Below are 15856 nucleotides of genomic sequence, written 5' to 3'. Positions count from 1 at the left end.
CTTGGGTTATGTTCTGAGCAGGAAGCAGCAGCCTCGGCCCCTTGGTATAGCATACAGGTCTGTGTCTCACCCCGAACGTCCATACCGTGTTGCCTGTCCCACACCTGGAAACCTCCAAATGCAAACTGAAGTTGAGAGGTCTTGCTTCAGTAAGTGTGTGGTGACACGTGTGTCCAGAGCTTGTCAGAGGATACTGGTTTGCTGGTGTGATGCTGGCATAGAGGGAGAGGACATTCCATTACAGTGGAGAATTGAGGATGCAAAGTAGGTCTGTTCTGCTGAGATCTCTCGGGAAGAATTACTGAAAACAGCCCATCTGTGAGGGAAATTTTTTTTAATCTAAGCCTAACTTTTTTGTTGTCATTATGATTCTAACCCATTTCCCTTTGCTCCATCTGTCCTCAGTCAGGAAACTGTATGCCCCAAATCTTGTTCTCTGTTTTGAAAAATCAATTTTTCCTGTGTTTAACCAGCTTTGCTAAAACTAAACCCTTGCATATAAAGCTCTTATGTCATTCAAAATTCATTTTTTAATCCCAGTCAATCTGTATCTTTACATATTTTTAAAATATTCTCAATATTTGTGTTCCACATTTTTTTTTAATTTTATGTTTTATTTACATTCTTTTTTAGTATCTGATATTTTATTCTGCTGATACATGCTATAATTTGCCTAGTCTCCATTGGGTATTTCAAGAATGTCCAATTTTTCATTTTAAAGAGTATACTATGAACATCTATATAATAAAATTTTATTTCCTGTAGTTACATTTCCTATGCTTGCAGATCTCAAATTTTTTTGTCTCAGGAACTCCCTTGCATGCCCCCAAGTTACTTAGGAACCCAAAAGATCTGTTTGTTTGAGTTATATCTGTCAGTATTTACTATATTATCAATTACAGCCAAACTATCTTAATTATAAATTAAAATTTAAATATGCATTTATTCATTAAAAATAATAAACCTCTTGTGTGTTAAATAACAAATTTTATGAAAATACTTTCCAAATCAAAAACTTAGTGAGAAGAGTGACATTGTTTTCATTGTTGCAGATCTTCTTAATATCTGGCATAGAAGTCAGCTAGATTCTCATTTCTGCTTCTGCATTTAGTCTGTAGCTGATAATGTTTATGTTTAAGCCTTAACATAGTTAAGTTGTTGGAAAAGAGAGGATTAGTTTAGTAATTTTGAAATAATTGTGCATTTTCTACTTTGTATTACACCAAAACTTGATAAGTGATAGTTTCTTTAAGGTATTAACCTAAAACAATAAATAAAAGTGTTAATTACTCAGTTGTGTCTGACTTTTTGTGACCCCATGAACCGTAGCCTGCCAGGCTTTGCTGTCCTTAGAATTCTCCAGGCAAGAATACTGGAGTGGGTAGCCATTCCCTTCTTCAGGGGATCTTCCTGACCCAGGGATCGAACCCAGGTCTCCTGCTTTGAAGGCTAATTCTTTACCGCTGAGCCACCTGGCAGACCCATTTATAGAGAATAAGGGGAATCTGGTAGTTCAGTTCAGTTCAGTCACTCAGTTGTGTCTGACTCTTTGAGATCCCATGGACTGCAGCACACCAGGCCTCCCTGTCCATCACCAACTCCTGGAGTTTACCCAAACTCATGTCCATTGAGTCGGTGATGTCATCCAACTATCTCATTCTCTGTCCTCCCCTTCTCCTCCCACCTTCAATCTTCCCCAGCATCAGGGTCTTTTCCAGTGAGTCAGCTCTTCCCATCAGGTGGCCAAAGTATTGGAGTTTCAGCTTCAACATCAGTTCTTCCAATGAACACTCATGACTGATTTCTTTTAGGATGAACTGGTTAGATCTCTTTGCAGTCCAAGGGACTCTCAAGAGTCTTTTCCAACACCACAGTTCAAAAACATCAATTCTTCGGTGCTCAGCTTTCTTTATAGTCCAACTCTCACATCCATACATGACCACTGGAAAAACCATAGCCTTGACTAGACGGACCTTTGTTGGCAAGGTAATGTCTCTGCTTTTTAATATGCTGTCTAGGTTGGTTATAGCTTTTCTTCCAAGGAGAAATGACCTTTTAATTTCATGGCTGCAGTCACCATCTACAGTGATTTTGGAGCCCAAAAAACTAAAGTCTGCCACTGTTGACACTGTTTCCCCATCTACTTGCCATGAAGTGATGGGACAAGATGCCATGATCTTAGTTTTCCGAATGTTGAGTTTTAAGCCAACTTTTTCACTCTCCTCTTTCACTTTCATTAAGAGGCTCTTTAGTTCTTCTTTGCTTTCTGCCATAAGGGTGGTGTCATCTGCATATCTGAGGTTATTGATATTTCTCCTGGCAATCTTGATTCTAGCTTGTGCTTCATCCAGCCCAGCATTTCTCATGATGTACTCTTCATATAAGTTAAATAGGCAGAGTGACAATATACAGCCTTGATGTACTCCTTTTCCAATTTGGAACCAGTCTGTTCCATATCCAGTTCTAACTGTTGATTCTTAACTTGCATACAGATTTCTCAAGAGGCAGGTCAGGTGGTCTGGTATTCCCATCTCTTTAAGAAATTTTCCACAGATTGTTGTGATCTGCACAGTCAAAGGCTTTGGCATAATCAATAAAGCAGAAGTAGATGTTTTTCTGGAATTCTCTTGCTTTTTCGATGATCCAACGGATGTTGGCAGTTTTATCTCTGGTTCCTCTGCCTTTTCTAAAACCAGCTTGAACATCTGGAAGTTCAGGGTTCACACAGTGTTGAAGCCTGACTTGGAAAAAATTTTGAGCATTACTTTACTAGCGTGTGCGATGAGTGCAATTGTGTGGTAGTTTAAGCATTCTTTGGTATTGCCTTTCTTTGGGATTGGAATGAAAATTGACCTTTTCCAGTCCTGTGGCCACTGCTGAGTTTTCCAACTTTGCTGGCATATTGAGTGCAGCACTTTCATAGCATCATCTTTTAGGATTTGAAGTAGGTCCACTGGAATTCCATCACCTCCACTAGCTTTGTTCTTAGTGATGCTTCCTAAGGCCCTCTTGACTTCACATCCAGGATGTCTGGCTCTAGGTGAGTGATCACAGCATTGTGATTATCTGGGTCATGAAGATCTTTTTTGTACAGTTCTTCTATGTATTTTTGCCACCTCTTCTTAATATCTTCTGCTTCTGTTAGGTCCATACCATTTCTGTCCATAATCGAGCCCATCTTTGCATGAAATGTTCCCTTGGTATCTCTGATTTTCTTGAAGAGGTCTCTAGTCTTTCCCATTCTTTTCTTTTCCTCCATTTCTTTGCATTGATCGCTGAGGAAGACTTTCTTATCTCTCCTTGCAATTTTTTGGAACTCTGCACTCACATGGGTATATCTTTCTTTTTCTCCTTTGCTTTTGGCTTGTCTTCTTTTCACAGCTATTTGTAAGGCGGCCTCAGCAGCCATTTTGCTTTTTTGCATTTCTTTTTCTGAGGGATGGTCTTGATCCCTGTCTCCTGTACAATGTCACGAACCTCCATCCATAGTTCATCAGGCACTCTCTATCAGATCTAGTCCCTTAAATCTATTTGTCACTTCTACCAAGCTGTTATAATCAGAAGTCTGTTGGAAGAAACTGGAAGTTTACAGTATAATGGCTTTTCATTGGCTGAGTTGTGCCACTCTCTCATTAGCTGAGCTATTACCAGCACAGAGGAACTCTTTCTTCTTCCACTGAAAGTAGTAAGATAGTGTTACTTGCTGCAGGAAATGGAAGATACTCTCTTCTTGCTGGAGTCTGTGTTGATGTCCAGTGATACCTACTTGAAAGCTCTCCCTTCTGGCCTGCTCATTCTATTTTAGTTAGGTTTCTCTTCATTAATTTTCACAAAGGGTTAGTTCCAGTGTAAAATTTGAATTCATATCAGTGAACTTTTTGTATGTTATTGCATTAAAATCCACTGGTCTATCATGCCCTTTTAATGGATCTTTTACCAGTGCATGCTGTTGGAAGATCGTGGATTGGTTGTTTGGAAAATGCTGGTTCACTGGTATGTGCTAATCCACTAAACATTGACACATTTTATTACACAATATCTAAAAAATCATATTCATGAATATTAATCTCATCAGCATCTGTATGGGGAACCCATCAAGTTAGTGATGAATGGTGGTGGTGGTTTAGTCGCTAAGTCGTGTCCAACTCTTGCGACCCCACGGACTGTAGCCTGCCAGACTCCTCTGTCCATGGGATTCTCCAGGCAAGAACACTGGAGTGGGTTGCCATTTCCTTCTCCTAGTGGTAAATACAAATTTACAAATGGCAGATTTTCTTGAAAGCTTGAATTTTATCATTGGCAACATATACTGTCAGTTATTTTCCTTGAAGTAACAGGTTCCATGGTTTTCAGAAAAGTGTCTACTGTGTAGCTCAATCTGAATAACCTTGGTTTGTCATTTTATGGAAAAATAGTTTTCCATGAAAAAATGGCTACTTTAGCTAGCAGCTTAGCTGCACAAGTTTCTCTTTGAGACAGCCATTGTATTTCTACATGCAACAGAAGTGCTTAATGAATATTTCCTGTTTCATCACACAGAATATTAAAAGAAGTGTACTCAAAGATTGAGACTTTAGATAACACTTGGTAATTTTTACCACTTCTTTAAGGACATTTTGATGGGAAAATGGATGGGGGATGATAGTTGGAGTGGCTGGTGAGTCAGATTGCCATGACTGCTAGTTACTCACTGATGCTTTTGTTTTTGTGTTTTTTGTTTATTTTTGGCTGCACTGGGTTTTAGTTGCTGCAAGTGGGCTTTCTCTAGTTGTGGCGAGCTCTGCTCTTCCTTGCTATGCACAGGCTTCTGATTGCAGTGGCGTCTCTTGTTGCAGAGTACGGGCTCTAGAGTGTGCAGGCTTCAGTGGTTGTGGCATACCGCTCAGGAGTTGCATCATACGGGTTTAGTTGCCCTGAGGCATGTGGAATCTTCCTAGATCAGGGATCAAACCCCTGTCCCCTGCACAGGCGTGTGGATTCTCAACCACTGGACCACCAGGGAAGTCCTCATCATTGCTTTTGTACCATTAGTAAAAATATCAACACAGTGAAGAAAGCAGATAGTTTTTAAGATGAAATAGTTTTAATATCTTTTTTTTTAATGTTTACAAGCCCATTTGAATGTACTCTTTTGTGAAGAGTCTATTCAAATCTTTTGCTTGTTTTCCTGTTGGATTGTCTTGTCTTACGATTTGTAGACATTGCTTATATAGTCTGGATTTAGTCTTTTGTCAGACATATGTACAACAAGTGTCTTCCCTCTGTAGCTTGCCTTTTCACTCTGTTAAGGGTGTTTTGTTTTAATTAAAACATTCTTAATATTTTATGTAATTCGATTTATCAATACCTTCCTTTTATATGTGGTGCTTTTTTGACCTGTTTGAGAAAATTTTGCCCTGTCTATGGTCATGTAGAATTTCTCATATACTCTAGAAGCTTTGTTATTTTACCTTTTATATTAAGATAATCCATTTGAAATTAATTTTATGTGATTGTGAGATACATGTTTTACCATAGTGATATCCAGTTGATCTAGCACCATATTTGGAAAAGAATTATCCCCTACCTGTGCCACCTTAATAATTTTCATTTTTCATTACTTGTGATACAATAATAGTTGCCCTCATTCTTTTCATTGTAATGGAAGTAATCTTGATCCTTTTGATTTTTTCCCCCATGGATGGCAAAGCTGGTTCAGTAATATTTATATGACTGCTAGGTAGAATGCCAACTATTGCAGAAATTGCTAGGCATTTCATCCATATTCTCTTATTTAATTCTCTCAACCCCATGAGATTGGTAAGGGCTACCCTCCTTTTACAGTTTACATGAAACTGATGTTCATGTATAAGTAATTTGACCATGGTCATTCATGAACAGAAGTTGTGTTATAATAATAGAATATTGGATAGGGACTCAACCTTCAGGGAGTTCACAGTTGGTTAGGACTGATTACCCTTTTTATTCCAGACCATAAGTGTTTCTAAAACAATTAAAGAAGTATGTCTCAGGTCTGTTGAAGCTCACAGAGGGTGATTATTCTGAAGGGTTGAGTTAGGACAGGATATAGAAGGAAGGGCTTCACTGAGATAATGCATGATGAACTAAATTTTAAGGGACTAATAAAAGTTCTGTGGTATTGGGAGTAGTTGGTATTTGTGGCCACGAGAAAAATGGATACAAATGGGGCTGTGAAGTCATCTTATCATCTCGTGTGTGTGTGTGTGTGTGTGTGTGTGTGTGTCTATAGGCAGGGGAGGGACCAAGGGGTTATATATTACTTGTGCTGGCGTGTGAAGGTGAATGTGAGAACCACATCACAAGGGATCTTATGTGCTAAGAAGCTTTGATCGTGGGGTAATAGGAGCCATCAAAATGGTTTGGATAGAAAGTGATTCATTTGGGACCTTTTTAACCATTCCCGCCCTCCAGGGAATCCCACTTAGAATGTCAGCTTACATAGTTAATATCTATTGAGCCTTTACTGTGTGCCAAGCTATTATTACACTAAGTATAGAATATAGTCTCTCTTAATCTTCATTAGCAAGAGAATGAGAGGTACCTGCTCTTGTTATTCCACTTTTTGGAAAAGAAAACTGAGACACAGGTTAATCAACTTGCCCAAAGAAACAGCTCATAAATGTTGATGTGTGATTCAGCCCTTAGTATTTTCTCCTTTTGACACTTATATCAGCCATTGCTTCAGAAGAAACTATCTTGGCTTGAATTATTCCAAGAACAAAGAGAAAGCTGGTATGGTGGGAACGTGGTGAGATACGGTGATAGGAGATGACTCTGCAGGGGTGAGCACAGGACAGTGTGTGTAGAGCCTTGGCGTCAAAGTCAGGAGCAGTGGGAAGCCACTAGGTGTGTGTAGCAAGAGAGAGACTTGATAGCCTTTCTTTTTTTTTTTTAATTCCTCTGGCTCCTTTGTAGAGAATGGATTAGAGAGGGACAAGAGTAGAAACAATAAGATCAGGTAAGGAGCTGACACAGGCACTCTGGCAAGAAATAATGGTGGTAGATGGTGGCAGATATAAGGATAATCTGGGATATATTTGGAAGTACACTTTACAGGACTTGCTTATGGGTTGGCTTAATGACGGGAAGAAAAAACCACGATGATGCAAGGAGGTTTTTTTTAGCCTAAGTCATTTCTAATTTCAGGCTACCATAGCTTCAGGGAATATGCTTTTCATGCAACTTAGAGCATAGCTCTGAATTTTCTTAGCATGCATTCCCAACAGTAGAATTAACTACATTAGGGACTAACCTGTAAAGAGCAATATTGCATAGGAACCTGGAATGTTAGGTCCATTAATCCAGGCAAATTGGAAGTGGTCAAACAGGAGATGGCAAGAATGAACATTGACATTTTAGGAATCAGTGAATTAAAATGGACTGGAATGGGAGAACTTAATTCAGATGATGGTTATATCTACCACTGTGGTCAAGAATCCCTTAGAAGAAATGGAGTAGCCCTCATTATCAACAGAAGAGTCCAAAATGCAGTACTTGAGTGCAATCTCAGAAATGACAGAATTATCTCTTGTTCATTTCCAAGGCAAACCATTCAATATCATAGTAATCCAAGTCTATGCCCCAACCAGTAATGCTGAAGAAGCTGAAGTTGAATGGTTCTATGAAGACCTACAAGACCTTCTGGAACTAATATCAAAAAAAATGTCCTTTTCATCATAGGGGACTGGAATGCAAAAGTAGGAAGTCAAGAGATGCCTGGAATAACAGGCAAATTTGGCCTTGGAGTACAGAATGAAGCAGGGCAAAGGCTAATAGAGTTTTGCCAAGAGAACTCACTGGTCATAGCAAGCACCCTCTTTCAATAACACAAGAGACGACTCTACACATGGACATCACCAGATGGTCAATACCGAAATCAGATTGATTATATTATTTGCAGCCAAAGATGGAGAAGCTCTATACAGTCAACAAAAATAAGACCAAGAGCTGACTATTGCTCAGATCATGAACTCCTTATTGCCAAATTCAGACTGAAATTGAAGAAAGTAGGGAAGACCACTATACCATTCAGGCATGACCTAAATCACATCCCTTAAGATTATACAGTGGAAGTGACAAATAGATTCAAGGGATTAGATCTGATAGACAGAGTGCCTGAAGAACTATGGACGGAGATTCATGACATTGTACAGGAGACAGGGATCAATACCATCCCCAAGAAAAAGAAATGCAGAAAGGCAAAATGGTTATTTGAGGAGGCCTTGCAAATAGCTGAGAAAAGAAGAGAAGCTAAAGACAAAGGAGAAAAATATACCCATCTGAATGCACAGTTCCAAAGAATAGCAAGGAGAGATAAGAAGGCCTTCCTCAGTGATCAATGCAAAGAAATAGAGGAAAACAATAGAATGGGAAAGACTAGAGATCTCTTCAAGAAAATTAGAGATACCAAGGGAACATTTCATGCAAAGATGGGCGCAATAAAGGATAGAAATGGTATGGATCTAACAGAAGCAGAAGATATTAAGAAGAGGTGGCAAGAATACACAGAAAGTGATAGTGAAGTCACTCATTCATTTCCAACTCTTTGCAACCCCATGGACTGTAGCCTCCCAGCTCCTCCGTCCATGGGATTTTCCAGGCAAGAATACTGGAGTGGGCTGCTATTCCCTTCTCCAAGGGATCTTCCCAACCCAGGGGTCGAACCCGGGTCTCCTGCATTGTAGGCAGACGCTTTACCATCTGAGCCACCAGGGAAGTCTCAGAATACACAGAAGAACTATACAAAAAAGATCTTCATGACCAAGATAACCACAATGGTGTGATCATTCACCTAGAGCCAGACATCCTGGAATGTGAAGTTAAGTGGGCCTTAGGAAACATCACTATGAACAAAGCTAGTGGAGGTGATGGAATTCCAGTCGAGCTATTTCAAATCCTGAAAGATGATGCTGTGAAAGTGCTGCACTCAATATGCCAGCAAATTTGGAAAACTCAGCAGTGGCCACAGGACTGGAAAAGTCAGTTTTCATCCCAAAGGCAATGTCAAAGAATGTTCAACCTACCACACAATTGCACTCATCTCACATGCTAGCCAAGTAATGCTCAAAATTCTCCAAGCTAGGCTTCAACAGTGCATGAACCTTAAACTTCCAGAGGTTCAAGATGGATTTAGAAAAACCAGAGGAACTGGAGATCAAATTGCCAACATCCGTTGGATCATCAAAAAAGCAACAGAATTCCAGAAAAACAGCTATTTCTGCTTTATTGACTATGCCAAAGCCTTTGATTGTGTGGATCACAACAAACTGTGGAAAATTCTTAGAGATGGGAATACCGGACCACCTGACCTGCCTCCTGAGAAGTCTGTATGCAGGTCAAGAAGCAACAGTTAAAACTGGACATGGACCAGCAGACTGGTTCCAAATAGGAAAAGGAGTACATCAAGGCTGTATATTGTCACCCTGCTTATTTAACTTATATGCAGAGTACATCATGCAAAATGCTGGGCTGGATGAAGCACAGGCTGGAATCAAGATTGCTGGGAGAAATACCAATAACCTCAGATATGCAGATGACACCACCCTTATGGCAGAAAGTGAAGAAGAACTAAAGAGCCTCTTGATGAAAGTGAAAGAGGAGAGTGAAAAAGTTGGCTTAAAACTCAACATTCAAAAAACGAAGATCATGGCATGCAGTCCCATCACTTCATGGCAAATAGATGGGGAAACAATGGAAACAGTGAGAGACTTTATTTTTTGGAGCTCCAAAAATCACTGCTGATGGTGACTACAGCTATGAAATTAAAAGACACTTGCTCCTTGGAAGAAAAACTGTGACCAACCTAGACAGCATATTAAAAAGCAGAGACATTACTTTGCCAGCAAATGTCTGTCTAGTCAAGGCTATGGTTTTTCCAGTAGTCATGGATGGATGTGAGAGTTGGACTATAAAGAAAGCTGAGCACTGAAGAATTGATGCTTTTGAACTGTGGTGTTGGAGAAGACTCTTGAGAGTCCCTTGGACTGTAAGGAGATCCAACCAGTCCATCTTAAAGGAGATCAGTCCTGAGTGTTCTTTGGAAGGACTGATGTTGAAGCTGAAACTCCAATACTTTGGCCACCTGATGGAAAGAGCTGACTCATTTGAAGAGACCCTGATGCTGGGAAAGATTGAAGGCAGGCATATAGAAGAAGAAGATATAACAATTATAAATATATATCCACCCAACATGGGAGCACCGCAGTATGTAAGACAAATCCTAACAAGTATGAAAGGAGAAATTAACAATAACACAATAATAGTGGGAGACTTTAATACCCCACTCACACTTATGGATAGATCAACTAAACAGAAAATTAACAAGGGAAAAAAAAAAAAAAAACATGTATCTATAAAGTTCACTAAAGCAAAGCACAGTAAAATGAGGTATGGCAATAAAAGGCGTTAAATTTATCAAATAAAAAAAAAATAAAGTGCTGAAAAAAAAAAAGATTAAATAAAATGTGAAGAAGGGAAATAATGTGCAAAACAATGATGCAGGAAAGGTCTTGATACAGAACCTGGGCGTGTTTAGGGATGGTGAGCAAGCAGGACAGTAGCAATAGAGACACTGGGGAGTTTGGTGACAGTGATCGGGGCACTATAGCAGGTAAAGAAATGCAGTCAAGAAAAATCTGTTTGTAATGGTTCAAGTCTCATGACTCCTAGTCAATGTTCTTTACTTTAGAGCCTAGAAACAAAAAGATGTGGAGAAAAAAAAAAAATATATATATATATGTATCTTTCCAGTAAAATTCAGTGTTTATCATATCATCTGCATTGGGGAAAAAGTCTTGCTTCTAGCATGTTGTGTTAACATTTTTGGTCCTTTTTTCCTTAAGAGATATACAATCATATGGCCAATTGTATCATGAACAGAGTCTACTCTGGCTGGCCATCTAATTTCCCAGGCTATTCTAGTAAGAATTTAAATAAACAACATTGAAGACTATGATCTCAATATCAGAAGCTCACAAGGATGATGAACAAGAAAAAAAAAAACAGAATGAGTGACTAATAAGTCATTCATGAACTCAAACTATCTAGAATAATTAAAATGTCCACGTTCAGCAGATAAGCCATTGAAAGCAAATTTTGCTATTTTTTAATGATCTGACTCACACTGTTGCAGGAAGTTTCACTTAATATACTTACATGATTATGTAGATCAATGTTTACATTTTTACATTCTTATAGACATGTTGTGAAAATAAAGTGCATAAATAACTTAAAAAAATAAAAAAAAGATTGAAGGCAGGAAGAGAAGGGGATGACAGAGGATGAGATGGTTGGATGGCATCACCAATTAGATGGACATGAGTTTGAGCAAACTCCAGGAGATGGTGACGGCCAGGGAAGCCTGGTATGCTGCAGTCCATGGAGTTGTAAAGGGTCAGACACAACTGAGTCAACTCAACTGAGCTGAAGGACTAAGCCTCTTTTTAAAGATTTTGATACACATTGCCCAGTTGCCTTCCTAAACACTGGTATTAATTAGCATTCTCCCTCTATTTTGATGTCCTTTGCCTGTCCTTTTCATTGCTGGAGTTAGTCTCCTTTTTCTTTTAAATTATTTAGAAAGGCATCATCGTTAAAACATTTGTAAGCTTAACTGAACCCAAATTCAGTTTTTGTTATTACCCCATTCTTTGCTGGCTGTTGACTGGAGACCTCTCTCTCATCTCCTTAAACCTCTTGCATTTCTCCTCACATGGCTGCCTCCATATTTAAAGCCAACAGCAGTGTGTCAGGTTCTTCTCATGCTTCAAGGCTTTCCTTCCACCTTTTCTTCTGCCACCAGCCAGAGAAAGTTCTCTGCTTTTAAAGGTCCATATGATTAGATTAGCCCACCCAGATAATCCCCCATTTCTGAGGTCCTCTGTGCCATAAAACATAAATGTAGGAGTGATTTCTTATCACACGCACAGATTCTGGGGATTAAGAAGTTATGGAAGATAGAGAAGGGGCCATTTTTACCAAATGCAAAATACATTTCCCCTTCCCTAGAGTTCTGAGGACTCTTGTGCCATTACTGTGTCAGCTCAGCCTGAAAATATTGTCTAAATCTCTTCTACTTAAAGGACCCAGATCTCACCTTCTAAATCATCTAAATTAGGTATAGTGGAAGCTCCTGAGTACAACTGCTTTCTGTCTCTTGTCCAGAGATATGGATTGTCTGTTCCTATCATACAGTGGTTGGATGGGCGAAGGATAACAGTTAACTTTTTTCTAACATGGGAGAAAAACATGAACATGAAAGTTACTAATTACAGCATTATTTATAATTACACACACCAGAAGCAATACCAATACCTACATTAGAAGAATTTTAAAGATTTTCTTCACTTCAGTGAATATTATTTGGTCATTAAAAATTTTAGTAGCAAGGACAAATAGCATGAGAAATATAGGACACAAATGGAGGAAATTAGTACAGATCTAATTGTACTTATAATTTTCACATAAGCATATAAAAATATGCTCATAAAAAGACTAGAAAGGGCAAAAATAATCATTGTGTTAGAGTCGGATGATGGGTAACATTTTCCTTACAATTTTTTAGTATGAAATATGCATATTTTTCTTTTAAAAATCTTTGTTCACATAGCCTAAATGCAGTATTTTCCAATCATTCTCAATCTCCCATTCACCTTTGAACTCATAGGATATCCTTGGAATTAGGAAAGGGAAAAGTGTTGTGCTCTGCTTGCTCAGAACACATAGCTGGTGCTCTACTTGTACACACATTCTTGTCTACAGTTATCAGCATCTCCCAGTCCTGAGTTTCCACATTTGGCAGGACAAAGTACTTAAACCTAGATCACCATGATTCCCCAGCTGAACTTGTATCCTCACTGGGAAGCAGCCTAGCCATTTGAGGTCCCCAGACCAGCAATGTCAGATCACATGGGAGCTTTTACAAAATGAAGCATCTCAGATCCCATTCCTGATCTTCTGAATTAAAACCTACATTTTAGCAAGATTCACCCCCCGATTCATGTGCACATAACAACTTGAACAGAACTGGCCTAGGTGGTTCAAACAATGCCATGAAAACTGAATCAGGGGTCAGGGTCAAGAAATCTTCAGGTAACTACTGCCGGAAGTACTGTGAAAACACAGCCGGCACTCCCAAAGAAGTGTGATGTGCAGATGGAGAGCTTTGTGTTCACGCTTGGTGGTCACCAATGAGTGCAGACCAGCAGCTATGTTTAAAGCAGACATATTGGTATTGTGTACCAGTTGAAAGCCTGGGTTTGGAAACCTTTGATTCTGGAGTAAGCACACTCCATCCTGACTTTCCCATTGATTGCAGCTATACAGAATGCATGGAGCAGTTAATTGAGGATGCTGAAAAATAGCAGGTACATTGGGAGAGAAGACCAAAGGCTGAAATATCAATAAACTGGCCTCTGGTATGAACTCAAGGAAGCCCAAAACGAAGAATTGGATCTTGGTATGGAAAGAGAGCACTCCAGGAGAGTCCTCCATTCTGGCTAAAGTACTGAGAATGGGGTCTAGTGCTTAGAGAGGGTGGGAAGAAAATCTCCTATGTATTTTCTTCCTTTTCTCCGAAAATTCCCAACATGTGACAGTCCCAAAACACTTAAAACTGAGGGAAAAGACTCTTCCTTTCCAAGAAGACTTGTTTCAAGAGTATGAAGTGAACCACTGCTGCTTTTATTGTTCTCCCTCCACCTGATACAGCGTGTGGACGTAGGCACTGTCAGGGGAGGTACGTGGCAGAGCAAGGTAAGCAGTGCCCCAGCTTTCTGGCCAGAGGACCAAAAGGAAAAGCCCCAGGACCCAGAAGGTACCAAGGAGATACGTTAGTTGCTCATTCGTGTCCGACTCTTTGTGACCCCATGGACTCTTCTGTCCATGGAATTCTCCAAGCAAGAATATTGGAGTGGGTTGCCATTTCCTTCTCCACCAAGGTGATAGATCATAGAAAGGAGTGCAGAAAGCAACTCTGTAAAGTTTGTGGACTCCAGGCCTTATCTGCACAATGTACATAAGTGGATGTGATTCTAAATAGCACACCAAAAACTTTGGGAACAGAACTGTAGTATCGCCCACTGCCAGGTCTCAGACTGACCACTGGATAGCACATATGTGGTACAGAACTAGATAGCGCTACAAAGGCTTTGCAAACAGAACTGACATTGAAACCTGAGCTTGAATCCCAAACCCAGCTGGGTTGGTTGTCTGCTAAGACAACAATATCAGGATTCTCCTGAAACCTCATAACAAAATATTAAAAATTTTTGGGACTGCAAAGAATCAAGTATTCCAAGATGACACAAATGTTGGAATAATTAGCTGACAGATAAAGCAGCTGTTAGAAAAATGCTCAGAGAAGTAAGGGCAAATAGTCTTGAAACAAATGGAATGATAAAAGATCTCAGCTCGGAAACAAGATACAAAGAATAACCAAATGGGAATTTTAGAAATGAAAAATACAATAATCAAAATAACTTCACTGGATGAATCCATAGCAGAATAGAGAAAACAGAGGAAATATTAAGTACTTGAAATAGATCAATAGAAATTATCCTATCTGAACAACAGAGAGAAAAAATATTTTTGTCCCAGGAACCTGGGACAATTATAAAAGATCTAACACTGGGACCATGAGAGTCTTAGAAGAGAAAGAGTGTAGGACAGAAAAATTATTTGAAGAAAATAATGGCTAAAAACTTTCCAGATTTGGCAAAAGACAGAAACTTACAGATTTTAAAAGCTCAGCAAATCTTAAACAGGATAAACCCAAAGAAGTCCATGCTCATACATAATCACATTGCTAAAAATGAAAAAAAGTCATGAAAGCAACTAGAGAGAAACATGTGTTGCTTATAGTGGAATAAGAATTTGAATGATTGTGGATTTCTCATCAGAAAACCAGAAGTAAGTTGATCATTATTCTTAAAATATGAAGAAAAAAAGAATTGTCAGAACCAGAATTCTATATCCAACAAATACATCATCTTCTGAAGGATTTTAAGATATTCTTAGTATAAAGAATACTAAGAGAATTCATAGTCAACAGATTTTCTCAGAAGAAATTGCTAATGAAAGTTCTTCAGACAGAAGGGAAGAGAAATCAAATAGAAACTTGGAACATCAAGAATAAAGGAAGAGCAATAAAAATGGTAAATATTTAGATAACTATAATAGGCTGTTCTCTAGTTCAAGAGAATTAGAATATGTTTAATTTGTTGTTGTTCAGTCACTAAGTTGTGTCCAACTCTTTGCAACCCCGTGGACTGTACCACACCAGGCTCCTGTGTCCTCGACTATTTCTTGGGGTTTGCTCAAACTCTTGTGCATTTGAGTCAGTGATGCCATCCAACCATTTCATCCTCTGTCATCCCCGTCTTCAATCTTTGCCAGCATCAGAGTTTCTTCCAAAGAGTCGGCTCTTCCCATCAGATAGCCAAAGTATTGGAGCTTCAACTTGAGTATCCGTCTTTCCAGTGAATATTCAGGGTTGATTTCCTTTAGGATTGACTGTTTTGATCTCCTTGCAGTCCAAGGGATTCTTAAGAGTCTTCTCCGACACCACAATTCACAAGCATAAATTCTTTGGTGCTTAGCCTTTATGGTCCAACTCTCACATCTGTTCATGACTAATGGAAAAACCATAATTTTAACTCTATGGATCTTTGTAAGTAAGGTATTGTCTCTGCTTTTTAATACACTGTCTAAAAATACACTTTCCTTCCCAGGAGCAAGTGTCTTTTAATTTCATGACTGCAGTCACCATCCACAGTGATTTTGGAGCCCAAGAAAATAAAATCTGTCACTGTTTCCACTCTTTACCCCTTCTGTTGAA

The 15856-nt window shown here is 39.1% G+C and overlaps 1 protein-coding gene and 1 non-coding gene across 3 annotated transcripts in view; one reads left to right on the top strand and one right to left on the bottom strand.

Moving 5' to 3' along the window:
- PSMF1 (proteasome inhibitor subunit 1) overlaps window positions 1-15856 on the top strand; it is a 45350-nt gene that overhangs the window by 23198 nt on the left and 6296 nt on the right.
- Window positions 8665-8736, bottom strand: TRNAC-ACA (transfer RNA cysteine (anticodon ACA)). The gene has a single exon. It is a non-coding gene; the product is annotated as a tRNA-Cys (tRNA).

This window comes from Bos taurus, chromosome 13 (genome assembly GCF_002263795.3).
Source record: "Bos taurus isolate L1 Dominette 01449 registration number 42190680 breed Hereford chromosome 13, ARS-UCD2.0, whole genome shotgun sequence".
Classification (NCBI taxonomy): Eukaryota; Metazoa; Chordata; class Mammalia; order Artiodactyla; family Bovidae; genus Bos; species Bos taurus.
Note: the sequence above shows the minus strand (reverse complement) of the source record. Positions and strands in the feature narration are given on the sequence as shown.